Source organism: Harpia harpyja, chromosome 15, assembly GCF_026419915.1.
Source record: "Harpia harpyja isolate bHarHar1 chromosome 15, bHarHar1 primary haplotype, whole genome shotgun sequence".
Taxonomy (NCBI): Eukaryota; Metazoa; Chordata; class Aves; order Accipitriformes; family Accipitridae; genus Harpia; species Harpia harpyja.
Genome location: NC_068954.1, coordinates 24,216,268 through 24,243,365, shown reverse-complemented (window position 1 = coordinate 24,243,365; position 27,098 = coordinate 24,216,268). Strand labels below are relative to the sequence as shown.

The 27,098-nt window shown below is 35.7% G+C and overlaps 1 long non-coding RNA gene across 1 annotated transcript; it reads right to left on the bottom strand.

The window, feature by feature from the left end:
- Positions 1–16,085: 16,085 nt before the first annotated feature.
- LOC128152177 (uncharacterized) lies at positions 16,086–25,749 on the bottom strand. The gene is made up of 3 exons (XR_008238549.1): positions 25,689–25,749; positions 23,037–23,169; positions 16,086–16,553 (listed from the first exon to the last, which is right to left on the bottom strand). It is a non-coding gene; the product is annotated as an uncharacterized LOC128152177 (long non-coding RNA).
- Between the last annotated feature and the right edge of the window lie 1,349 nt (positions 25,750–27,098).

Below are 27,098 nucleotides of genomic sequence, written 5' to 3'. Positions count from 1 at the left end.
TTGTGTGTATTGGGACTGAAAAAGGCTGCTGTCCTACACAGAGGAATCCTATGGTTTGCTATAAGCTCCAAACTTCTGGTGTTTAATAATAAGACCTTGCAGGCTTTCCCTCAGCTTCACAGTCCAGTAGAGTAGCTCCTTCTCCTTCCTTTCCCATAACCTTTGCTAATTTTATGAACGGTTAGAGGGACAAGAAAGCAGATTTGCCTTTGTGCTCTTCAGTTTACTTCTACTCGATACGAAGAAGAGCAGGTGTCTTTTGCAAATGATGAAGCTATATTGGAAGATACTTCCCCTCCAAGCTACTGGCTTCTTGTCCTTTCAAAAGTTGATCCTCTGGGACTTCACAAAAAGCTGTGAATTATTAGTAGGTTGGCAACACTATCATTTACACATGTTCTCAAAGACTTCCTGCTTTAAGCACAGAATAAATTACAGTCTTCAGTGGTTGAACTCAAAATGAAAGACAAGACACTCTATCTGTTCATAAGTAAACGTTTCCTATTCTGTCCCATGAGGTAGTTTTCAGAGGTCTGTTCACTTTGGGGACATATCTCAGTAATGACTTTTGCCAGCTGTCATTCTCCTTCAGCTATTTGATCTCACGATAATGCACCCATGTCATCATCTGGCTGCACAGAGTAGCTATTTCTTTGCTTTTTCCTTAGTTGTGATTGTTGCCTTTCATTATCTGTGCAAGTGCTGTTCTGCCATCTTTCTGTCATTTCTTAGTAGCAGTGCTTCCCTCCACTCTTTTAGCCATAACTGCCTTTTTAACAACTATTCTGACCTGAGCTACTTTACTGATAATCACCTTGCTCTGGTCAATACCAAATCCTTTTTCTTCATATTTTCATATTCTTGCCAGACCTCTAAAGAAAAACTATTTCTTATTGCAAAAACATAAAGATTTTGTTAGTGTCCACTTCATCTAGTTAGGTCAGCAGGTCCCTGTCAATCAGTGTTGACTAATAGCAGTCACTGACTTTTCATCTTTTGCAGCGTCCTCTTTCCTGAAAGTCGCCAAAGAAGTGAAGAGCAGCCTGGACCTCTGTTCACATGCTGAACTCAATTTCATTTTTGTTATCTTGGACTAGTCTATTACTAAGTGAAGGTTCTCTGTGTAATTTAGATATGAATCTTCCTTAGGCACTTTAACTTGATCCTGTTGAAGTTAATGGGAAGATTATCATGTAGTTGCTCATTTTCAAAGTGGTGTGTTGTGGTTTAACCCCAGCCAGCAACCATGCAGCCACTTGCTCACTCCCCCCCCCATACACATTGGGATGGGGGAGACAACAGAAAGAAAAAAAAAAAGCAAAAGTAGTGGGTTGAGATAAAGACAGTTTAACAGGACAGAAAGGAGAAAATTAATAATGATAATAATGATAATGATAATAATAATAATAATAAAGCAATAACAATAATAAAATAATTGGAATATACAAAACAAGTGATGCACAATGCAATTCCTCACCACTCACCAACTGATGCCCAGTTAGTCCCCGAGCAGCGATCAGCTCAACCCCAGCCAACTTCCACCAGTTTATATACTGGGCATGACATCACACGGTATGGAATATCCCTTTGGCCAGTTGGGGTCAGCTGTCCTGGCTGTGTCCCCTCCCAACTCCTTGTGCCCCTCCAGCCTTCTTGCTGGCTGGGCATGAGGAGCTGAAAACCCCTTGACTTAGTCTAAACACTACTTAGCAGCAACTGAAAACATCAGTGTGTTATCAACATTCTTCTCATACTAGATGCAAAACATAACACTATACCACCTCCTAGAAAGAAAATTAACTCTATCCCAGCTGAAACCAGGACATGGTGTTGTATACAAATGCTTGCTTACAAATGTCGACAATGAAGATGTGTACAAGTGCACAGTATGTCTAAACTTCCACAGCTGAATGTTTATGTTTATATATCTAAACAAAGTGGCTCTGTTGCATGAATGTGAGATGAAATAGATATATTAATTTTGAACCTGGTAAGATTTTGAATGTATTTCTCTAGGGTTTTTTAATATCTGTAGATGAAAACGATGATGTGGTACATTTTTTATTTACTGTTTTGGTTTCCCTTAATTTTTATACTATGAATATTAAAATGACAATTTTCAATGTAAGATAACGTTGTTTCATCATGTGCTAAGACATGATGAGAAGGAAGTGAAGCCCATCAACCCCTTCTGGTCAAAGCTGGAACCAGGACACTGACCAAGGTATAAACATGGTTCCTTCCTAGGGAGTGTAGAACTTTTTATAGTATATGTGCATTTTCTGTGAGGCCATCTTTGTGTAAAAATCTGATGCAGTCATGGAAACACAGGAATCAACATCTTCCACAAGCAGCTTACTGTCTAGTGCTTAGCTTAATGCTTAAAACATTTGCTCAGAAAGTGGGATCCTTAGCTTTACCTACTTTCTCCACAGGCTAAGCAATGTTGAATCCCCAAATCCTGCATCCTTGGCAAATGATATAGCCTCCCTGCCATAGGACCTCTGTCTTCCATGACAGTACTGGACACAGATGTGGAAATGCAAGAAAAAAGTTTAGCCCCAAGAATGATCAGTGAAGTAAAATAGATGGAAGTCTCAAATATTCATTCTATGTATGCGACTTCTGCAAAAGCATTTAGACGAAAACAGTACTTATTGTTGCACTAAAGGAAAAAGTGTGCCACATGCTGCTTGACATACAATATTATTCTCATTGTTTTGTCAGCCTTTACTTCTGCCAACAAAAGGGCAACAAAAAGCAGAATGAATATATATTAGTCAAAGAAGTGATGGAAAATACAGCAAACTTGTATATCTCATGGGAAATAAATGTAGAAGGAAACACTGGCCCAACAACAAACGAACGAGGTGGAAATCACTGCCAAAAAAAAAAAAAAAAAAAGAAAAAACGTCAGAGAGTCTGGACTGTTATAAATGTTCATCTTGAACAAGAAGAACAATGTGTCGACAATTAGTTGGCAATAAAAGGCTTTTAAAAAGAGCTTTTGCTCAACAGCTGATAAGGAAGTGGCTATTCTTGTAACAGGTTGAATTTTTAGTAGCTACCTGGGATGAAACAACAACCTACTGGTTTACAGAACTAATAAAAATGGCACGTCTTGTATGTCTCTTTCGTGTCATGACATACTGTGTTTTAGAGACACCATCCTGATATGAGGACTGGAGAAGGCTAGGCTCCATATACAGAGAACTGGTCAATAGCCTGAATAAAACCCACAAATTGACCTGAGCAAAGCACCAAATAAAGCCTGTGGCCAGATGCTATCTTTGGGACTAAAGTCATCTGGCTAAATGACTCTGGAGAATTTTTACCAAGGTGAATGCTGAAGCCATCAACCATTATCATTCTGAATGCCCTTATTTTTCTATCTGAATGAAGGTAAATCAACTTAAGCACAGAAGTAATCAATGCTCTCTGCTCATCTGGACAGCAGAATTATTCCTATTTAAAATATTTATCAGGGAAGCTGGGTACTTTACTTTCAATCTGGTATTGGCGATGATAGAAGACTTTCACAGTTCAATTTGTGGTAGGTATCAAAGGTCCATTACATTTTCATCACGAGCCCTAGGTAAATTAGGATTTTTATACTTGACAGAGGAAAAAAGAAGAAATTCTTCATTGAAAAAGGTTTTTCAATTTGAAGGTTTGGGTTACAGTTACAGCTATAGTCTCAGATAGAAAAAAATAATGCAGTATTTCTTTTCTGGTTTTAGATTGCTTGATGACTATGCATTAGTATGAAAGTCTCTAGACTGGTATTTTAGAAACTAAGTTTTTTCTTTGTCCTCAGAATTGATAGTACGAGATTGCAGACACTGTTCTGTCAAAACACCCCAATCCTGCCTACTGAGTAATGGGACAGGATCTTTTGAGTGACATCGTCAACTGGAGAAGGAGCAATACCCCCAAATGCTGACAACATTAGCATCTTTGTACTTGCCCATTGTGTGAGACAGAAAGGTGATCCCTTGCTTTTGCTCTTTTAGTCTTTTGCATTTTTACTAAAATTGGAGAAACTGACTACTGGACTCTGAAGTCCATACGCTAGGCAATTGTTATGTTATACAAATCTTTTTATTCTTATGGGACAGAAGCAATTGGATGCATGTATATGTTTACTGCTAAGACTATATCTAAAAGATATAATATTGCATTTTTGATACAAAAATAATACTTAATGAAAGACAATTTAAAAATCCCATTTGTCCAAGCTGACATCTTACTTATCTTTTTTTCTCTTCCCTTTTTTATGGCAAATTTCTCCCCAGAGATCTGTTTCCACATGTTTTGTTACTATGAAACAATCCTTTTAAAGCATCGGAACAAGTTGATCACAACTTAAAAATGTAATGAAAATGTTTACATCTACAGTAACCTGAGGAAGATGTTGAGTAATGAGTAGCAGATAAAATACTTGACAGTTTCAGCATTAATGTTCTTGTTTATACAATAAGCATCTCAAAAGTTAATAATTTTTCACTGTCTACACTAGATATTAAAATTCTCTCATGATTCTTCTTAATCTTAAAGTTTGAAACAAGAGCAGACAATGACATGCATCCATTTTCAGGCGAATGAATATAACGAAAGATAGGGGTATGTCTTGGCACTGTAAAAACAATGGCAAAATTTGTGTCCTCTATTTCTAAGGCTTTAAATAAATTGAATGCTCAGAAGGCAATGAGTTAGACCTTGCCCCTATTGAAGTCCCTAAAATATTGTGTTGAAATAAATAAACTGACTTATTAATCAAAATATAATTTTTTGCACTATCCCATAATGTGTTAAAAATTGTGCTTTGGTTCTGTTCACTGCGCTGAAGATTTAAAAACCTCAGTGCCAATTAAGAGGAATAAATTTTCTGGCTAGTTAGGAACCATTCAAGCAAGATGCGTCATCTTCCAATTCTGTCTCCTTCCTAATTTTGGTAGGTTGGCTATAGTTTGAAGGTACAACGCTTTATGGTAAAGCTCTTATGAAGTGGTAATGAGCAAAGCTGTGAGAGGACATAAACATGCTCATTCATCATCTCTCAGTTTGATTTGTGATCTATTTTACTTGTATATAAGCATTATATGTCAAAAATGAACTTGTGTCTGGCGAGAATACTGTGATAAAAGCCTGATTCCTCCACCTTCTGCTGCTCTTCAGAAGAGATCTTTTTTTCTTTCCTTTTTTTTTTGGTTGTTTGTTTTTGTTTTAATATCTGTGCCACCATGAAGCTATCAATAGGACCTCCCTGCTGCTTCCTATGTGAAGTTCAAAAAGATTAGACAGTTTTTATGACAAATCCAGACTGATCCTCCAGTCAACACTCACATAAGTACTTGGCTAATTTTAATAGTGGATTTTCACCATTCACAACATGCTCATGAAGATTTCTAAGTGTTAGTGCTTTAGGAGTTCTCAGTGTTTCATTAGACTCCTCCAGGAAGCTGATTAGTGTGTCTGGGTCTGGTAGCAGGAAAGGATCTCTGTTGATAGGTATCTCTTGTCTCTTTTTCTTCTTCTCTCATCATTCAGCTGCTTCCCAATTCCTAGGATGTGGGAGTGCAACAAAGATAGAAATAGCTTTCACTGCAGTGAATGCAACAACACTGCACAGGATGCTCTTCCCCAAAGAAATGGAGAAGCCACTGCCAGGGGAAACACTGTGTTTAATCACTTGAGAAGGAAGGAGAAAGATCAGTGGCTTTTCTGTCTTCAGAAGGGAAATAAGGGCTTTACCTGGTTCAGGAGGAAAAAGGAGAGGACAATCAAATTGATAGACTGCCATATAGAAGTATTTTCTTCCTACTTTTGAGATGGTGGGATTTAATTTTGTCTGGAAAACTGAGGAGTCAGTCTTTAGTTGAATCTGACTGTTCTCTTTAAATCTCCCACTTTACATCAATTTCTGCTACCACTGAAGTCTGTAACAGTGGTGGGCAGAAATCTCAATCCTTGAGAATGGTGGGCAGCTGGGAAGGTCCAGCAGGTACCTGTGCTCATCCAATCCCCAGCTATCATGACAGTACTGCACCGAGAGCAGACTGCATGGGAGTTCTAGAATTGCACACTTTAGGCTTGCATAAATCACTTTTTTTTTTTGTTGGGGGGGGTGTCTATATGCTACAGTGTCCTGTAGCAGTGGCATTGCTGAAGTAATGCAGTTTGAAGCTGGTATCATCGGTGATTCTGGCAGAAAGAGTTTTACAATAGTCAAACTTAATATACAATTGACAGCAATAAGAAAATCAAAAGCTAAACTGGAGTACAAAGAAGGGATATTTCTGTGCAAGGTAATAATTCAAATGTGTGTCCAAAGCTCACTATTCTTGAGTTAAAAGAATAAAAACAACCCTGGGTGTAACAGGTGGGGTCACAGTGGTGATGATCTTCATGTATTAGTAAGCAGAATCTCACTAGCTTGGGAATGTGAGTTTATAATTCAATGTCTGGGCTACTGACACTTCCAAAGAAGATTGATTTCCTTCCGATTCTGTCTAAAACAACCAGAAAAGGAGAAAGTGAAAATAAGAGCAGATTAGTTAACCTTTTACCCTGAACATAAATCCCTTAAGAATGCAAAGAGCGTCCACAAAGATTTCCTATAATAAGGCATGAGAATTTTTCTTATTGTAATATATCGCATCAGGAATGAAAGCAATCAACACGGTTATTTGCAAAAGCTAAGGAAATCTAATCATTAGCTGAACTGCTTAGCAAATGGTCCATATTAAGTGGTTCAATTCACAAGTCGCTTAGGGATGACAACTCAGTAGCAAGTGAAGGAGGGATTGGGTAGTCAAATCAGGAGAAAAATGATCAGTGGTACTTAATGGAGGCAAACTGATACAATCATGATTCCTTAGCAAATGGACCTTAAATGCAACAGCACCTGCATGTTAAAATATGTTATGAGAAACCTCATGAATAGTATTCTTACTGTCTACATGTCAAAATGCAATGTTTATTCAGTTTTACATTCTGGCTGTGACTTTCTATGGCAACAGAACACTCGCTGTAACACCAGTGGAATTGGGGCTCCTAAATTTCTTGAACACATTGAAAATTATGTACGCAGAACATTAGAGGTAATTCCAAAAGGGATGCAAAAATATTGTCTGGTTAAGTTATGGACTGGTTTTGGCTGGTATAAGGTTAATTTTCTTCATAGTAGCTTGTATGGTGCTATGTTTTGGATTTGTGATGAAAATAGTATTGGTAACACAGGGATGTTTTATTTATTGCTGAGCAGTGCTTACACAGTGTCAAGGACATCTCTGTTTCTCATACTGCCAACCCCAGTGAGTAGGCTGGGGGTGCGCAAGAAGTTGGGAGGGGACACAGCCAGGACAGCTGACCCAAACCAACCAAAGGGGTATCCCACACCATATGAAGTCATGCTCAGCAATAAGAGCTCAGGGCAAGGAGATGTTCAGAGTTTCGGCGTTTGTCTTCCCAAGTAACCGTTACCCATGATGAAGTCCTGCTTTCCAGGAAATGGCTAAACATCTGCCTGTGGTTATGAAGTAGTGAATGCATTCCTTATTTTCCTTTGCCTACACGAGCAGCTTTTCTTCATTTATCAAACATTTATTATTGCTTCGTTGCATTATCTCAACCCACGAGTTTTCTCACTTTTGCCCTTTGAATTCATTTCGCTATCCCACTGAGTGAGAGAACAGCTGTGTGGAGCTTAGCTGCCTACTGGGGTTAACTCACAACAATGCCATAACTCCCTATAAAATAGGCACCTGAAAGAAAGAGAGAAACAAACAAAAAAACCCCCAAACTCACATGTACAAATGATCAAACGGTGCTTTTAGTATTTTTATTCTCTCTCTGTCCCCAAAGTTCTGATACTAGAGTTTTTAATAACAAAATAAAATTCTATGCTTCAAAATATATCCTTTTTGTCAAGTCTTTTGAAGTCTGAAGAAAGATACTGATGTAAATGAAAGCAGAGGAAATTCAATTCCATTTCAGACTATTCACAGCAGAAAATGTTATTAATCTATCTTTTTTCTACATATATAGTGACAACTTAATTTAATTACTATATATGAAAGAGGTATCTCCATTTCCTTTCTTGGAGAAGTTTTTCAATAGCGTTAAGAGATCAGAAAAAAAAGAAAACATTCTATTATAGTATGATTTATATGCACAAATTATTCACATGCAAAATGAAAAGTTTAGGAAATGTCTAATTAGTTGAATACCTAAAATATGAACCAGTTAACAGTCCAGAACATGTTTAATTGTCTATTTCAGATTAAAGACAATTACAATGCCAATTAGCTATGGATAATTTAACAATGGTTACTACCATATGTAACATTTTGAATTAGAAGTCTTAGATACAGTTATTGCGGTTCATCAGAACATCCTATTTTATATATTTATTTTTCAATGCATTGTAAATAACTATTTTCTAAATGTTATTCTGCAATTCTCTTATTTTAATAAGAATTTTGTTTCCCAAGAAAACAAGCAGATGTTCCTCACTGATTGATTGAAATTGTTTGGAAATTTCAATCTTCAGTGATTTTGTGACATACTTTTGAAGTGGGAAATGGTAGAAAAATTCAATGCAGTGATTATAGATATTGTTAATGGTGGAGGGAAAGCCAAATGTGGCATGAAGAGAGTTCAAAAATGAAGACAGTCCAGGAAACGAAAGGGAAAATTGTATTTTAAAACATATAAAACATACAGATTGAAACTGTAAGGAAGTTATCTTTTGGTTTATGCTTATAGAGGTTTTCTGGACGTGTGGGGGTTTTGTCCATAATGCTGAACACAAGATATTGAAAAACATTGTCTACATTTTTTATTTACTCAGTTGAGGTTCCTCATCATCTGTATTTATCTTCAAAACTATTTTTTGTCTCACCAAAAATACAAGTTTTGTAATTCAAAGACATCTTTTTAAAAAAAAGTTATTTTATTTTGCTTTGTTGCATAATCAACCTGAAAGGGCTAGAACACAAATAAAGAAAAGAGAAAACATTAGGCCGTTTTGCTGAATACATCTCTGTTTTAAATAAATCCGATTTAATTCCACCAATGCTTTAATCTAGAGCCCAGGGGCTCAGCTATCTGCTCGAAAACTACCCTCACCAGGCCTGGTCCTGACCCCCACCTGTGGGCCCATCTCCCGGCCTGGCCTAGGCCCATCCCCAGGGAGGTGCCTGATGCCTGGGGCTGGGGCTGCCCCGGTGCCCCCCATGCCTGCCCTGCTCTGGGCTGGGGAGGTAGGAGAGGCCCTGGCTGCCAGGGCCTGCCCTGCTGCCCCAGAGAGCCCCCGATGCTCCCAGGGAGCTGCCAGCCCCTGCTGTGCCCTGCCCCAAACCTTCTCCCCGGTGTCTCAAACTTTTGTTAAGGTGTGAGAAAGTGTGTGAGCTAAAGGCAGGCAAGAACAGCAAAATTAGATACAGAAGTGTAATTACTGAGACCAGAATAGTTAGCAGCTCAAGTATTTAAGAGGAATAGTAACATAAAAAGACACAAAACCCTAAGAATAAAACCCCAGGGCACTAGAAGATGGCAACTCAGCAAACTTGAGGATTTGTCTGGCCTAAAGAGCCCTCCCAGAGCCTGGCTCATCTTCACTTGATTAAGGACTGCCTGAACAGCAAAGGCTCATTGGGTCTCCCATCAGGGGTTGTGAGCATATTAATATTATATTAAGAAGTCATTAGCCTAAGCTGTCAGTTGTGTGCATTAGCCAACAAAAATTCCTTTGTACAGTTAAATTTTGTTTGCTTATGGTCTCTTTCCAAGTGGTAGAAGTAACCCCCAAAAGTGATCCAGAGATAGAACATTAAGAACCTTTCTAATCTTTAGGCATATATCGATAAAAACATTTTATACAAACTATTGATGGTGCTGTTCTAATTTATTTGAGCATAGTTATTTTCATTGCAATCTGGAATTATTGTGGATCAAAAATCCACATAAATCTATGTGGATTTATGAGAAATGAAAAAAACCCCTTTTTTATCAATGGAGAACATTCAATCAATAATTCTGATTTTTTATTTGATCATTAGGAATAGTAAATTTCAGTTTCCTTTCATGACCGATATATCTGAGATAAAAATATTTCAAATTTTCACATAATTTCCAGATTAAAAGCTTGACTGACTTTTGTGGTGTTTATGTTAAGTCCAGATAGAGTGAGATAGAGTGGAGTTATTATGCCTTCTCTCTCTGAATGTTCATAGTACATTATGTAACTGTTCTGACAGCTCAAAAATGTTCTTGTATCTTAACAAAAACCTCTATATTGCTAATGAAACCTGTATCTGCCAGAAAGCCTTATCCTGCTGGAAATTTCACATTAGAATGAACAATCCAGTTCAGCAGACCAGAAAAGTGAATTAATTTCTTTCTAAGAGTAAGTATATATAAATTTTTTTAAATAGCAATATGTGATTGATATACTCAAATTAAGCTCACACAGCAAGAGTCCTTTCTGTCAGTGCCCTAAAACTGAGGTAGTAAATTAATCAAGGATAAAACAACATGGGACTCTGTCATCCCTAACAGAAATTTGTGTAGATACAGAAAATCTCTTGCTTGGACTAGAGAGGACAATGAATATTACCTAAACAACCAGTGTGAAATAGTGACTATAAGAAGACTAATCAAGAGAATTAAAATTTCCTATGAGCAGTTTTACTTTTCCCTAAACTTCATTAAGAATTTAGAAATGTGAACACAAACAACACTGACTTCTTTTAATCAAAAACAGATTTACGTCTAATAAAGTAAGGAGAGTACTGACTTCTGAGAGTATCAAATAAAAAGGGGACTGGAAAAAAATTACTGAAAATCATTTTAGGAAGAAAAATGACTGAATTGATCTAATTGCTTGTTTTATTTTTTTAGGTTTAACCACAGTGTATATGTTTTTTTCCTGCACTAGAAGGAACGTACAAACTAGGATTCTTTGAAATGAAAAAAAAAAAAAAAAGAACTTTTTTTTCTGGAAAAGAAAGATCTAAGCTAGGCTTAGTTCTATTGATTACTCACTCTCATTCCTTCAGGCTGGAAGTGCACATGACAAGATTAAACACAAATGATTTATGATCCTCTTATCTTTAGAAAAGCTGAAGAAACAATGGTTGTCATGCAAATGAAATGAGAATTTGAGCTTTGAATTCTGAGGGAACAATAAAAGTATGGTTGAGTAATTGTGGACTAGAAACAAATCTGCAAGAAATCTTTCTGCAGCAAACAGAAAATTTTGCCAAACAAATTGCTAGCTCAAATCTCAAAACTTTTATTCTCAGCAAAGTAAATGCTAATAAATCTGTCCTTTGAAGTCATTATCTGTATTTAATTCAGATTGTCATTTTTACATTGGCTTCATCTGACTCCCAAACAGAAGACTGAATTGGGATTGCTAGTGGGATGGCTAGTGGCATTTCTGACATTAGCAGCCCTGGCTCTTGAAAGGCTGCTGTAGCTGTGGCACAACGGCTTGAACCATACCTGCTCACTGTTCAGTGTTGGGCTGTGTGAGTGTGCCAGCGTGTGAGTGTGCCAGTGTGTGAGTTGTCAAATCAGGATTATAAACATGTATTTCTTATTTTGTCCGCCTCTCAAATCCCTGAGGAGATACCATACACAGAAATCTGAACTGTGTTTATTCTCAATTTAAAATGGAAACATTGGACTCTGGTCAAAACCTCGTGCTGTTTGTTGTTTATACTTATCTATTAGAAATAGGGGCAAACACTGAGGGATCATTTACTTTATGATGATATTATTTTATATTTCTATATCTTTTTGCATTAATCCATGATATTTTTTATGAATAGCCATTGATATTTTTAGTTTTCTAAGTGATTTACACAGGCTTCAGCTCTTAGCTAGTGGCTCTCTAATAATGTATATATGCAGTTCTTACAATGCAGCTATCTTTGATGAAAGCCATCTATAATGTTATACTTAAATCAGAAATGCAAACAATCATGTTTCTTGACTTGCTGAGACTTAATCAGCAGTGCCTTTCCCCTCCCATAGAGGTTTACAATGCAAAGATGTAAGAGCTGGTATGTCTTAGCATTGCAGGAGTAGTAAATTGAAGGGACAGCATCAATCTGCAGTAGATGAAGACCAGGACTGTTATGTTTTGAAATTATGTTGCCATTGTAAATGACTAGAAAAAAAGAAAAGCCGTGAAAAATCTGGTTCTATACAACTTAGTTTTGTCACTTTTCTAAATATATTAATTCATTCTATACTGTAACTTTTAACTTTTTTTTTTTTACATGATATCTCAATTTGCTTTTGGAACGTAGTTATTTGTATAGAACTATTGAAGTATTTGCTCCCAATGGAACAATACATGCAAAGCAATGTTAAACACGTGCTTTATGTACGTGACTAGTTTACTAAGCTCATTATATTTACTTTACGTACATGAAGAGTTCACCAAGCTCATTGTATTTAAACACATGCATACATAAGATTAGTTTACATAAACATTATATAAATCCCTAATCCCTACTTTTTCTTGACTACAATGTTTGTTATTCTGAGTTTCACTTATACCTGAGATGAGGTTCACTGGATGCAAGTACCAACAATATTCTTCTACCTGTTTGCTTGCAATTGTTAAATGCCTTCCCACCTGCCACAGCTGGTAAATATTAGCAAATTACACAGTAATTTCATTATTCAGATGAAAGCTTATTCATTTTGGTTAACATTTGGGAGCTAACAAAAATATCTAAGCTGAGAGATATGTGCCTTATGTCCCTGCTATAATCAGTGGAATGAGATAGAAACTCAAAGACAGATTCTCATTCCTTTGTAGGGTACTTTGTTTTTCTGAAGCAGGACCTGGTAGCCACTGCCTCTGTCACTTGTTTCTTTCCATTTCATTGTTGCCTCTGGCAAAATATTGTCTTTGTAAAAGTGCTTCAAATTGATATCCTTTCCCCTATCCTCTGACCAATCTTCAAAATCCCTTATTACAACTTTTCTATAAATATCTTTCAGGATCTTACAAGTGAACAGGGCAGGGAAAACACCCTATAATCCCATTAACTCTTCCATAACTGGAAAACTGAGAAGCAGGCATCCACTTTAATTAGAAGTTTTCAGCTCAGGGAAATACAAAACTCTTCAGAGAAGTTAGATAAGTTACCCAGCTACAGATCATGCTGTCCTGTATTTTCAATTCACTTGCCACACAGAACGACACAGGTTAAACCAGCATGGTTCTGCCCTTTCTACCTACCCAGATTGTACATAACCTGATACTAATGGGCCTCTCGGAGAAGAGGGAGAACACGTGAAACTTGGTTCTCCTATGTCCTGGCAGACTCCTCTAAGCAGCAAGCTACTGCAGAAGACACAGATTTTGTCCAGATATATGTTTAAATAGCTGTTATGTTTGTGGAGCTGAATCCTGTCAGAGCAGATTTGTGCTGAAGACACATTGGGAGGGTCTCCTCTGGGAAGGCAGGCAGATTATGAGTAATCTGGATATCTTTAGTGGGTGTTTGAGGTAACTGCTGATGAATATAGTGCTTCCAAGAGATGAAAAGTTTGGGGCAAACAGAATTTTTCAGGCATACAGAACTGTCATGGAAAAAACAAATGTTACTACAAGTTTTTGAATATTCATGGTACTAAAAAGTTTTGAGGATCCAGAACTTTACTGTATGTGCCTTTGTTCCATTGTGAAGATTTAAATCCTTTCCTGAATTTTTGTCTGGATCTTTGCAAGTGCCTGTTAGGGCCTTGTCCATGACCTATTGCACTACAGAATAAGAGTGTGAGGGAGGGAAAAGGAGCCTTTACTTCCTTCTGCATTGCACAGTAACGGGAAAACGTCTTCATAATGTATTCACGCAAGCTGATGCTTCATTTGTGTAGCTACTGTATGTTTATTTCCTTTAGAAGTCATCTTATCAGGATCTCTGTCATGGGTCAGGCTGTGCTGGTACAAGTCCAAGCGCAGGCTGCATTTTTGTAGCAGTGCCACTGCTTTGGTTCTATAATTGTCAATTCCCCACTTGATTTCGAGGAGACTGGAAGTCACAGTGATCATGAATGGAGTCAAATAAATTCCAGTTTCTCATTTTAATAAATGTAAATGGAAAATACCATCTCCCTAGCAGAACAGCAGAAGGGAATACCTATTTTATTTTTTCCTTTGGTCTTATACCTATCATTGGAAATCCAATCCAAAAGTCTTGTCCAGGAAAGTTGTGCCTTATTTTGCTTCTTCCCTGCTCTCCATGTTTTTACCACACTGTAGTGCTCAGTGACTGAGGAATTCACCAATTCGTATAATGTTGTAGGAAACATTGCTTTTGCTAGTCAAAGGACTAGGCTGCTTTCCTTTTCTCTACTTAGCCCTGTTAAAAAAAAAAAAAATCTGAATAAAGAAAAGCCCACAAACAGTAAAGAGAACCAAAAATGTGGTTTCCTAAGGGACTCTGAAGGGTCTGAAATCCAGCAGGGAATAAAAGAAGCATTCATTATACTTCTCTGCCTTCCTTTGGGCTAGTTCTGCCCTGTCAGATTTTCAGGACCTCTGCAGAAATTTTATGTACTTTTTGTTTGTCTTCAATGTTCCTGGCAGCGGTTTTGCAGGACTTTCACTGATTTGTATGCATTTATAATCAGAAGCTGTGTCTTCTGGCAATGTAGTGAGGCCAGCCTACCTAATATTCACTCACACAATGTTTTTCACTAGCACAAAGTGAATATGTTATTGAGGGGATTGTATACTAGTATCTTCAGGTACTGCAATTGACTGAGGGTGTTTTAACTACACCTTCATGAAAAGGTGCACTGTACATGAAAAATACAGTTGTAAGCATGGTCGTGGTTTAACGCCAGCCAGCAACTAATTACGACGCAGCCACTCGCTCGCTCCTCCCCGCTCCCAGTGGGACAGGGAGAAGAATTGGAAAAAAAAGTAAAACTTGTGGGTTGAGATAAGAACGGTTTAATAACTAAAATAAAATAATAACAATAATAAAATATTATTATAACAATAATTGTGATGAAAAGGAATATAACAAAAAGAGAGAGAAATAAAACCCAAGAAAAAACAAGTGATGAACAATGCAATTGCTCACCACCTGCTGACCGATGCCCGAGCAGTGACCCACCCCTCCTGGCCAACTCCCCCCGTTTATATACTAAGCATGACGTCCTATGGTATGGAATATCCCTTTGGCTAGTTCGGGTCAGCTGTCCTGGCCATGCTCCCTCCCAGCTTCTTGTGCCCCTCCTCACTGGCAGAGCATGGGAAACTGAAAAATCCCTGACTTAGGATAAGCGCTACTTGGCAACAACTAAAACATCAGTGTGTTGTCAACATTATTCTCATACTAAGTCCAAAACACAACACTATACCAGCTACTAGGAAGCAAATTAATTATATCCCAGCCAAAACCAGACAGCATTTGAATATTTTAAAATTTTATCTTTATTTCGGAAAAAGTGTAGCCACAAAGGAAAACTTTTTTTTTATTGAAATGTTTATTATATACTCGTATGAGAAAAAAATTATACTCCCAAAGAGCTATTAAAATAAATATGTTGTTATAGCTGGATTTGAAAATGAAGAAAAATTTTCTTTGGTCACTTTTTTCCAGAATATTGTCAGTGGCCAGTGGTCCAGCTCCTTAAATAGAACCCATTAATCGTTTTGAAGGAGAGATGGGTTTTGCAGGTTTTCAAAGTACTTAAATTAAAATCCTATCTGGAACAAGCCAATAATTAATAATTTATATATCTATTTCAAAAGTAAGGTAACCTAATATGACATGGCACAAATACAGCAATCACCACTTTTTTCAAGAACAATAGGATGCCTATAAACTTAAAATTAATAAAGTTAAAACAAAATAAAAATCAGTTTATATAATCTTGAAACAAAAGTTAAGATCCTAAAATATTCAGTAAATGAAAAAAATCTGATTTTCCCATACTGATTTTTAACAATGCCTTTTTTCTTTTTAGATGCTTATATTTTAGGTCTGTAAATCTGAATAGTAATATGATTTAAATTAATCAGTGACTTCTAACACCAGATGTTCAGAGACCTATACAATGATACTTCCACTCTGTTCACACTTCTTTGAACTCTTCAGACTTTTTATCTGAGATGGAATAACAATGCTCAAGATCAAAAACTAACTGGGAGCAATTGCAATACATTCTCTTCAAGTTGTGTACACTTTGAAGGAAACTCAAAGAAAGAATAATTTTAACAAAAACTCATCTAATTCCTTTTGTTTTCTTGTATTTGTTTATAGAACAGCAATTGGCAATAGCAAATATGTTTAATGAGGGCAATAAAAGACCAAGAAATAATGACTTAGAAAACTTTCCTTTTGAATCAATCTACCAAGTTCAGTGGGGTTTATGTACTATTTATATTTTATCTTTCCAATAGTTTTATCTTGTCTTTTCTCACATAAGTGATGGAAGATTCAAATGCTGTGTCTCCATCTCCTGGCAGATGAGAACTAAACAAAAAATGTGGACTGGAATTCATGAACCTGAGGGAGAAAAATTAGGAAGAATTAAATTTCTGTTTCTTGATTTATTTGCAGCTTTTCCCCATTTCTAAAATCATTCCAAGCTATTATAATGTAGAGCAACAGAAAACAATGATAATTTTATGCAGATAGAGTCAAAAGATCCTATCACTTAGCAATAACTCATAGGAGTTCTTCGGCCCCAATTTTCCATTAGAATAAAACAGGACTACACCATTTAATGTAATGGAGAAATGCCAGTTTACAGTAAATGAGTATTTGAGGATTTTTTAAATCCCTAGATTGATAATTTAAAATAAACATGATTTCATTTTCCTTTGTTCATATGCCTAAAAATATAGCTGTGTCTTTGCTCTAACTAGTTTACCTGGAAATAATGTACTTTTTCATGACATGTACTGTATAATAAATTACATTTACCTTATGTGATTTCTATGTAATTCTGAGGTTTGTTTACCTCCCCACCCCCTGGTATTATAGGTATTATCACAGATCATACTCCCAAATGCTGTTTATGATTTATTTTGCATAAACAGTAAAATAAAGTTTAGAGGAAATTACAGCAGATATGTGTGACTTCTTTCATTAAAAGCAAAGCTTTATACTGGTTAATACTGCTACACAAGTCAATTAACAGTTAACACACAAGTGTAAGGACGAATGTCATTAAAGATAGTCTTAAAAGAATAAATTGCTATTGCATCTCATGCCAGATGACCTTTGCATACAGCTTATATTAACATATTTTTAATCTTAAAATCTTCTATGCATTAATGACATCATACTCAAGTTAAAAAATTAAAACAGCCCTAAAGTTGGTTTGTCCACTAGTTTGTCCACTGGTTATATTAGCATTCCTTAAGTAAAGATGTAGGAAAACTTGAAGTGATTTTGCTACCAAATATGTCTGAATGGAGGATGCTTTTTTCAGTACTTAATCACAAGATCCAGAAGCATTATGCTTAGTATCCAAATCCCCACTGCATATATAGGCAAATGAGAGCATATCTCCTTTATAGAGTGCATCATCTTTGGGGATTTTTTTTTTTTTTTTAACAGGCTGTACAAGGCTCTTTATTATGTTCAGTAGAGAAATGAAAGAGATCTAGTGTTCTGGCAGGGGGTGAATATCAGCATTTCTGTACTAGTATACTACAGAATGACACTTGTATTCTTTTTTGGGGGTGTGTGTGAGGGAGTTCTTCTTTTTGAAGTTTAGACAGTCACAGAAAGCAGTGGTGAACTGATGTTCTGTGTTTATGGAAGAGTTTTCCATAATGATACCATTAGCTCTTATATTAGGATTACAAGGAATGTCCCCAGTGGTTTAATGTGTTGTCAATAGGCAAATTACAAATTTTCAAAATTTCTTCTCCTTGTAGGTCTCCAGTCTTTCCCCAAGTATTATCTACTAATTTTCATTATTAGTTCTGTTTCAGAACACAGTACAAAGAAGGTATAAAGAATAATGAATGTATACAAATAATATCTATTTTACTACATTAAAGAACAAAGCATGCTTATCATTACTAATATGCATTTTAACATTTATATTTGTATGTAGGGTTAGCAAAACAGGGGAATGGGAAAAAGGTTTTATTGTAGAATATTTTCCCTTATAAAATATTTTCTTTGAAGAACAAAGAAAAGAGAAACAAATTCTGTAACTGACCTTTACCAATAAAACTGGAGTTTGCTGTCTTTGAATAATGTTTAATAAAGAAGAGAAAACATGAAAATGCCACTTTTTTATTTACTTCCCTAAGATGTGTTGAATTCATCTAATTTGATATTCCTCCAGAGGGGAAAAAAAAAATCTATCTTCATGGCTATAACTAGTATTTTACTCATATAGAAAGAAAGAATTATCCTAGCATAGGTTTTACCACTGCCTATCTCAGTTCTAGCTTACAGGAAGAATGTTAAATAAGATTTGTAGAGACAGACTATCCAGTTTAAAGAGTGTTTTGAAATACAAGGTACTAGAGGAAAGGTTACCTTTAGAAAACTGTACTACAGATACTGATTTAAAAAATAGAGATGTACTTTAAAAATTTTAAATAAAAGGAGGAAGACATTGACGTTTTCCAGAAAGCAAAGTCGTGACTTCATGTTTTCTTTAATATTCAGTCAGTATTGCCGTACTGAAGTTCAAGGCTTACTGTATCATCAATTAGAAAATAAGTTTCCAAAGTCACACTTCTATTTGTCATGGATAAACACAATCATGAAACATATTACACAAGACTGTCACTGTCAGACCACTAATTACAAAATATTAGGGGTCAATTTTCCACATTAACATTAATGAAAGCTCTAGACAGTCATTGAACAAAGTGTTATTGGGTGATAATAACATGCCCAGTAAGACTGTAAATCATAGCAATGAAAATCTATTCACACCTACAGTAGGTGCATCATTACTCTGTAACACATGAACACCTTTAGTGTGAGTCTAAAACATATTTCCACTATATGAAATACAAGGCATTACATATTAATTTAACTCATTGAGAATATTAGAAAGTTTTCTTACAATCTACCTTAGAAATCTATGAAAAAACCCCACCTTTTCTTTTAATCACACCGAATTCCCAAATGTTTGTAAGATATAAATAAGTGTATGCTTCTGTTAGCTTACAGTTTTTACAGAGTCCTGAATTTTTGTCATATTATTCAAAGTTTTTCTGGGAATGCTTTTATCTTCCCATACGCCTCCACTAAAAAAATAAAATCTATCAATCAACAGTGCAAAGTTTGTAAATGTAATGTAAAGAAACATCAGAGAGGTTGGAGCTCAACTCTTTCAAAAGATCAGTGAGACTAGAATGAGTGTGAAGCACAGCTATTGCATGTGGTCTTCCCTCACTAATATCTATGAATATATACATGCACATAAACCTCTCCTTTGAGCTATGAAGAAGAAAATAAATTTGGATGCTTATGTAAAATATAAATTGCTTGTTTAGTATGTGACTTCAGAAGTTTTTACCTTACAATTTGAAAACATTGGTTACCAAGCTCTTCTGCCTCAGTGAGGAACATACTTTGCTTGCAGAGCTGCACTGTGAAATGGAAAATCTTCTTGTTTTCATCCCTGACATCAGAGAATCCAGGGTAAAAGAAGGATGATAAAGATTCTCTTTGGCTGATATTAATTATGTACTTAATATAGCTAGTATACTTAATACACTTATGTTTTTCTGTGGGGTCAGCCTTTGCTATGTTCTTCTGTACAATGTAATGGGAGGCTTTTTCATTTTATTTTTCATCTACTTGCAGAAATACATGTCTCCTAGTAAGCAAATTGGACAGTCAACTCTCCAGCTTCATAGTTCCAGAAGAATTAGGTTGGATTTACACAATTTCTTGGAAACAGACCTTGCTCCATCATGTGTTTCACTTATACCTAGCTACAGCCTCAAAGAAAGACCTGACTTATTAGGACGGTATTAGTGAATTTTAGATATGTCCTTCAAAGCATTGACTTGTACTCAATTTGTCACTGAACTATATTATGCAGGGATGAATTTAACATGGGGACACAGCACTATCCTATCTGGCAGGCAAGAAGTTTCACTTTGCTAGTCCCTCCATTCTACACTTTATACTGTGGCTGAACCTAGTCTTATTTTGCTGGTATAAGGGTCTCTAGCCCAGAAAGCTACATTTTATTCATATTTCATGTGAGCTGGTTCCTTGATCAACTTGATGACTAGACAATAGCATCAGTATTTATTTGGTTTTGAGGGGACTCAGATTCCTACAGGAATAGATAAGAACTGAGCAATGACTTCAATAGTGTTAATGTTTCCTAAATTATGGGCATACATCCCTAAAGAGACAAATAGGCACCTATGTGTATTTGAGGATATGAACCTTAGTTACACCTATGAAAGGCAGACACTATTATGGGGACCATGAGTGCCTTAAGTAATACCTGGATAAAAGTAACAGATTATCAAGTCTGAAGATAACATGTCATTATTTTCCTTGAATATACATAATTATCTGTTCTGTAAATCCAAAGGTAATTTATTTTTAAAATAGTTTCTACATAAAAAAGATAAAATACAGTTTGGTTATTATATTTGTGAATATAATAAACACTTAGAGTGTAATTTTCTATTCATTATATTTTCATCCCAATTCCTTGTCAAGGCATTGAGTTTACAAGGATTCTTGCCATTATTATTTGAAAGGCAGCACTGTAATTCTTACTTCTATGCTTTCATGATAGGCTGTGGCACCTCTGATTATGACATGTCACTTTCAAAGGACATGTAACAGACTTTCTAGCCAAAGTTTATAGGCAGGATCTGCAAAACTGTCAGAACTGCACAAAACATATAGTACTAGGGCACTTATCTCAATAACAGAAAACAAGAGAAAACGTAGGTCACATGGCTCTATGATAAATGACTGTGATAACTTTTCCTTCATTTTGTTCTGGTGGTAATAGGGATATGAAGGTTGTACAGCCAGGTGACTGCTTACTCATTGTATAATACAGTTAATGAGCTGCATTTGTGACATTAGTATAATGTGTCTGGTTCATAATGTACTATAGCACACGCATTATTTCACTGAATGATTTATGGGATCTCTATTATGTTGTAATGCATTTCCTAGGGTAATAGATAAGATGGATTATCTTGTGTTTCCTAGCATAATGTAGTTTTTGTACATCACAAATATAATTGGCTTATAAGACATCATATTTCATTAATAAATGAGAATGATTTTGGTGACAGGTGTCCCTTCATTAATTCAACATTTCCTTTTCCTTGTTATATGGTTCTAAGTATCTCCTAATCTTTTCTATTATTTACAATCTTTCTTGTTACTTTATTTGTATGCATTATTCTACAGTATGATATTTAATTGTTAGCTCATAGGAATCAAAAACTATCTTTTAAAAGAAAAAATATTTTAATTAATTGTTGGGGTTCTTTTCATTCATTCCTTCATGAACAATTCCTAGTCTAGATCCATTTCCTAAGGAAATAGGTCTTGTCCTAAAATTTTACATTGATGTGTCAGTGTCTGCCTGTTCCCCTTTTCCACCATTCTCAAATTCCACCAGACCTCCTTGGTCTGGCAAGGAGGTAGATCTCAAAATTTCTTCAAGTTTTGTGAATATTAGTAGCTGGTGCTGGTTGAAGGGAAAGACACTGTAAGTAATCTTACTATGATGAGAACTAAGTCCCTCTTTTTCCCTGTTGAAAATATATGGCTTGTTAATTAGCAATATCCCAAATAGCCAAATTACATAATCTTTTTGCTGAGGGATTGCAGTGGGAGAGAGGGAAAAAGAATTGGGGAATTTGAAGGGAGAAGAAGCCAAAGCACCTTCTATGACATTACTCATAGTGAAAGATATCCCTGACCATGGGGGGCAGGGAGGTGGGGGCAGAACTAGATGATTTTTAAAGTTCCCTTCCAAACCAAACCATTCTATGATTTGATGATTCTATGATTCTGTATATCCTAAATCAATGTCTAAGTCATCATTTAACATATAAATGGACCAGTGGGTAAACAAACATAATCAACATTCAGCATACTTTTTTTTTTTTTTTCATTTTGAGCACACCAACAAATACAGCTGGGCAAGGTATGTATATGGCAAGCTGTATGTATGAAAATTAGGTGGCTGGTCATTAGGTTCTGTCATGATTTTTGTCATGATTTAACAAAACAAAAAAGTCACATCTGGAAATTCCTACTGAGAGACTTTGGAGACTGCCAAATCTCTGGTTTTATGTTTTAAATCTTGTTCTGTCACTTACACTTAGCTCGATTTTAAATTAGGAATTTCCAGAACTGTTACCCTATAAAGAAAATGCACAGTATCCTCAAATAGCATGACTCAACATGTAGGGACTATACAAGTGAAAACAGTCAAAAATAAATATTTAATCCACTTATTTGTAGTGATATGCACTTATAAAGGAAATGTAGTCTAATTTTATACATCAATATAAATATTTTAAAGAGCAATTTTTCAAATTGTAACTATTACCTCTCTTTGATAAGACATACATTTTCAGTAAGATAATAAAATAGTTTGATTTCCACAACAGACAGTTATGATTTATCTTACACTCATTATGTAGAAGCAGGAAAAAGGCAAGACAGTAAACTCATCATAGATATGTGTAAATTACATGTTCATCATTAGAAAAAAACCCCAACAACTACAATTTGCTCATGTTTTTTCTCCCTTGCAAGTTTACAATTGTGATAACTACAGTATATCCAAAATACCATGTCAAGAAATGAGATTCCAATTAATGATGGCACATAGTATTGTATATTTACAGACTATGCAATTTTTTGAACCCTAGACCCAAAATAAAAATGCACAAATATATGCATTACCCATATATTTAGACAGCTAGTAAGTCCAACCTTCACCTTAGTTTCCTCAGTAGAAAAGACAGAAAACAAGTTTAATAGCATTTCCAGAGGTTAACATACCCAGCCTTTGGTGAACCAAGTTATAAAGTGAATGAGTTCCAGAATAAAGAACACTTGCAGAGAATTGCTCTTTCACTTTACTTCTCTTAGAAAACCTTTCATTTGGGGGGAAGCAAGTGGGGACTTGATTTTGCTGCAAAGAAAGAGGAGTCCAAGTTAGACTTCAGAAGCCACATGCTATCTGATTTGGCCTAAGAAATTTTATTTTTAGATCTTAAACTTCTGGGAGCAGGGACTAACTTCTCTTACACATTTTCAAAAAAAAAAAAAAACCAAAAAAAGTCTTATGCTTTAATGGAGACAACTGTGGGTTCAAACTCCCAGGTGAAGTAAAGTCCTCCATTCTCCCACAAAAAGCTACCCCTCTCCTCAGCAGTTTCTATTCATTTTCTATTGGTATATATATGTGATTCTTCTCCCCTTCTACTGGCTTTTTTGTATTCAGCCCTGAGGGACACCACTTTTTCCTTTACTTAGGTATGTGATTTGTTCAGAGAGGCTTGATAGCCACCAGTGAGGTTGTGGGGTTTTTTTAAAGTAAATCTTATACCTGTCTTTTCATTTCTTTTCCTTGCCACATCTTTTTCCAGGAAAAAGTGAAGTGAGATAAAAAAAAGAAAAAACTAATTTTTTTTAAATTGTTTTCTCTTTTTTTTATCCACTGCCTGTAGTTGGAATGATTTTTCAGGTGAAATGGACTTCATGAAATGATCTATTTAAGCATTTCAGTTTGAAATGTTTTTCAAAAGACAGTTCCTTTCTGAGATAACTGTAACTGGCATGCTGAAATGTGAACATTTTCTTTTACAGAAAGAAAATAATGTATTGTGATTTTTTTTTCTATGCAGTAAGAAATTTGAGAACTTATTTAACTCAATATCTATTTGATTGAATTTTTAAATCAAAATTTTAGTGGTCTAGCAATTGGTAACCCATGTCTCCATATGATGATGAATAGTTTATTGTCATTGATTGATTTATCTGATATTACAATTAAAGACAAAAAACCCCATTGTCTTAATTGACCAAATGAAAACCAGAATTACTGGATTTTCAGACAGCAATTGACAATTACCAAGTTAATGGTAAAGAGTAATATGTTAGGCTGATATCAGGTTAAAAAAATGTTATAAAAGAAAATAGTATTTTAGTCATTAAAAGGGAGAAATAGGCATTAACTAAGTCTCCTCATATGACATCCACTGCTAGCAAAACCATGTCAAGATGATAGGTTGTGATTTTCTGGTAGCAGGTGCTTTTTGACTCTTAGCCTTGCAGACAAAGTCCTAGGGAGAAGTTCTTTGCCTATAAAAAGATGATTAACATGATTCATTTTCAAAACTTGCTTTCAGTTTTTAATAGTGTTGCATTTCTAAAGTTCAGGTTCCTGTATTCTATGTAGTGGACATTTCCTATACTGGTTTTCTGTGTTCTTTAGGAGTAACTTCGTGTGTCTCAATGGAATCTAAAGATTCTGCTTGACAACTAGAAGGCAGAATAAGGTAGGTAAAAGGAAAGGCTCTCATTCTAGGATGTGACTTTGCCATTTTGGAGATATTTAATTGTCATCTTCTATGCTAAGAGTAGATGATTTATTATACTTGTGATATATATAGCTTTAAAACTTACCGAGGGTGAGAAATCGACTAGTTAATTCATGTCTTCTGTATCTTTAGTGGGGTGAGTGCTCTTCCCTGAATATTTCCTGCAAATGCACATGCATATACACACATAACCCATAGGACTGTACTTTAAAAATCCACTGAAATATTCTAGGGCATGCTCCAGTACATTGAAATATCATTAAAGAAAGGGACAGTAATAGGTATCTTCTGAAGAAAATTACACGTGCAGTGTCTTCCGAGGTCACAACTAAAGAAAAGCTACAAGTGCTGCAACCAAGACTGAACTGTCCCTGGATGTGCACAGATGGCTTTAGGAAGGGAGAGAAACTCAGAAACTGAGTTGCTTAAAGACCTGAAGATTAGGTAGAAGCTGAGGGTGGTCTTTCAATGTCTCAGTTTTTGTCTTATATTCCTAATCTTACCATAAATCGTACGTATAGGCATTCGCTTCTTGCCTGGATTTTGGCCAATGTCATTACTCTTTATTGGTTCTCACTTGTGTTCGGCTGTAATAGTCTTCATACTTCTTTAATCCAACAGTTACACTAGCTAGATCAATAAAGGCACCAAATAAATTGAACTTTAAACACACATTGACAGTACTGTCTGTGGAAATTGCTGAAATATAAAACAACTCATTGTCTCCCAGATCTTTAAAAGTTTCAGGTTCTGATTCTCAATCACATTAACAGTCACTTTAAGATTAGTGAAACAATTCGTATCATTAAGGGTCTATGGAGTCCTAGACTTTAGAGACATACTTAGAGGGATCAGTTTTTCAGAGTCTGCAGTTTTTTTGGTTTTATATCCATTACTTAGCCAAAGATACTGAGAATGACATTTCTTAGTTTGCAAATGATGTAAAACTAAGGGACCAGTAACCATGGGGAAGACACATCTTTAAAGAGCTGGAGGAAATGAGAAATGTTCTTTCAAAACACAAAACTGCAGAATAATGAATCACAAAACTGCAAAACAAATTGAAGGGTGAGTGACTGCTAAATGAAAAGATACTACAGCATCTGACCTTGAGAAAATTTATGTGCAGTGGTGGAGAAATCCCTGAAGTCTTCATCTCAGCTTGCCACTGCACCAAGTAAAACATAAGAGACACTAAGTTGCATTGTTCAAGAAGCACAAAATAAAGCACAAAAACTAGAAGTAGTGATGCATGAAGCTCTGACTACATCCCAGATAATATCTTGTGCTGGTCATCAGTACTCCTTTTCATATTAATTAGTGTTGCATACTTTTTTTTTTCTTTTAGAAAGCTATTATGCAAAACACGTACAGCTGATACAAATATGAGTAAGCTTTGGCTATGAATATAAACTGAAAATACAGTGTGCTAAAAACCAGACCAAACTAAAATAATGGTTGCAGTTACAGAAGGAACAATAATATCCTGTTCCCTTCTGTCTATAAACAGACAGTAACTTAGGAACGTGATTCAAAGGAAATTATCAGCAAAAATCACAAATTAAATGTTAAAAGATGGGACGGTATGAAGCACAATGAAGGTGCATAACTGGCAGAAAGTCTTCTCAGGCAGAAAAAGGAGTAGAACTCTTCTGTATGCCTTCTCCAATTAAGCTCTGGTTTAACTATTTTTTTTACTAGCAGAAATCTGTTCTAAATGTACCACTGAAGTCCAACTGTCCTGGAAGTGCTTATCTGCTAAAATCAATGACAATTAGGACTATTATTCCTATACTTTATATGCCTGAACTCAGAAACTGTATTTACAGTTTGAGTTTAGTACCTAACTTCACAGTGATAGGAAGTCTGAAGGAAGGACTACTCAAACTGTGGGATAAGATACAGTGAAGAAACTTTATCTGAAATTCTACCTCTGCATAAGTACCTATATGAAACTTTTATTTCTTGCCCCAAACTAGTTTGTAGACATATGTGGTTAAGAACAGATAGTGCCTAAAAATAGAAGTTGGTCACCTGTACTTCTATATACACTTATGTGCATACAAGTTAGTCCTAGTGGTAGACAGCATGCTCAGAACTAGAAGAAAAGATTTAAATCCTCTTCATTCTGAGAGGCTTTAAGCTAAAGCTGTTGTATCTGCAGCCATCAGGTAACAGAAGGAAGTTGGATAGAACAGCCCTCTAGTTCAAGAGTTGAAGTTCATCTATAGCAGAAAGAAAAGGAGAAATCAGTGGGTAGGTTCAAGACTTCTCAGGCAAGAAAGAAAACCAAAGTGCATTTGCCCATACAAGCACTGAATCGTACCTAAAAACTGGGGAGAACCCTTACACAGAAGGAATGCATAAACAATAACTCCATCAAAACTTAGCACTAACAAGGGGAGGGATTAAGTTTGAGACAGTATTCAGAATTTTCCATTAGCTGATGCAGATTCTTCCTATTATTAATTTATTTGCTTTTTCAGATCCTATTTTTAGTCACTAGCTTCTCCTCAGC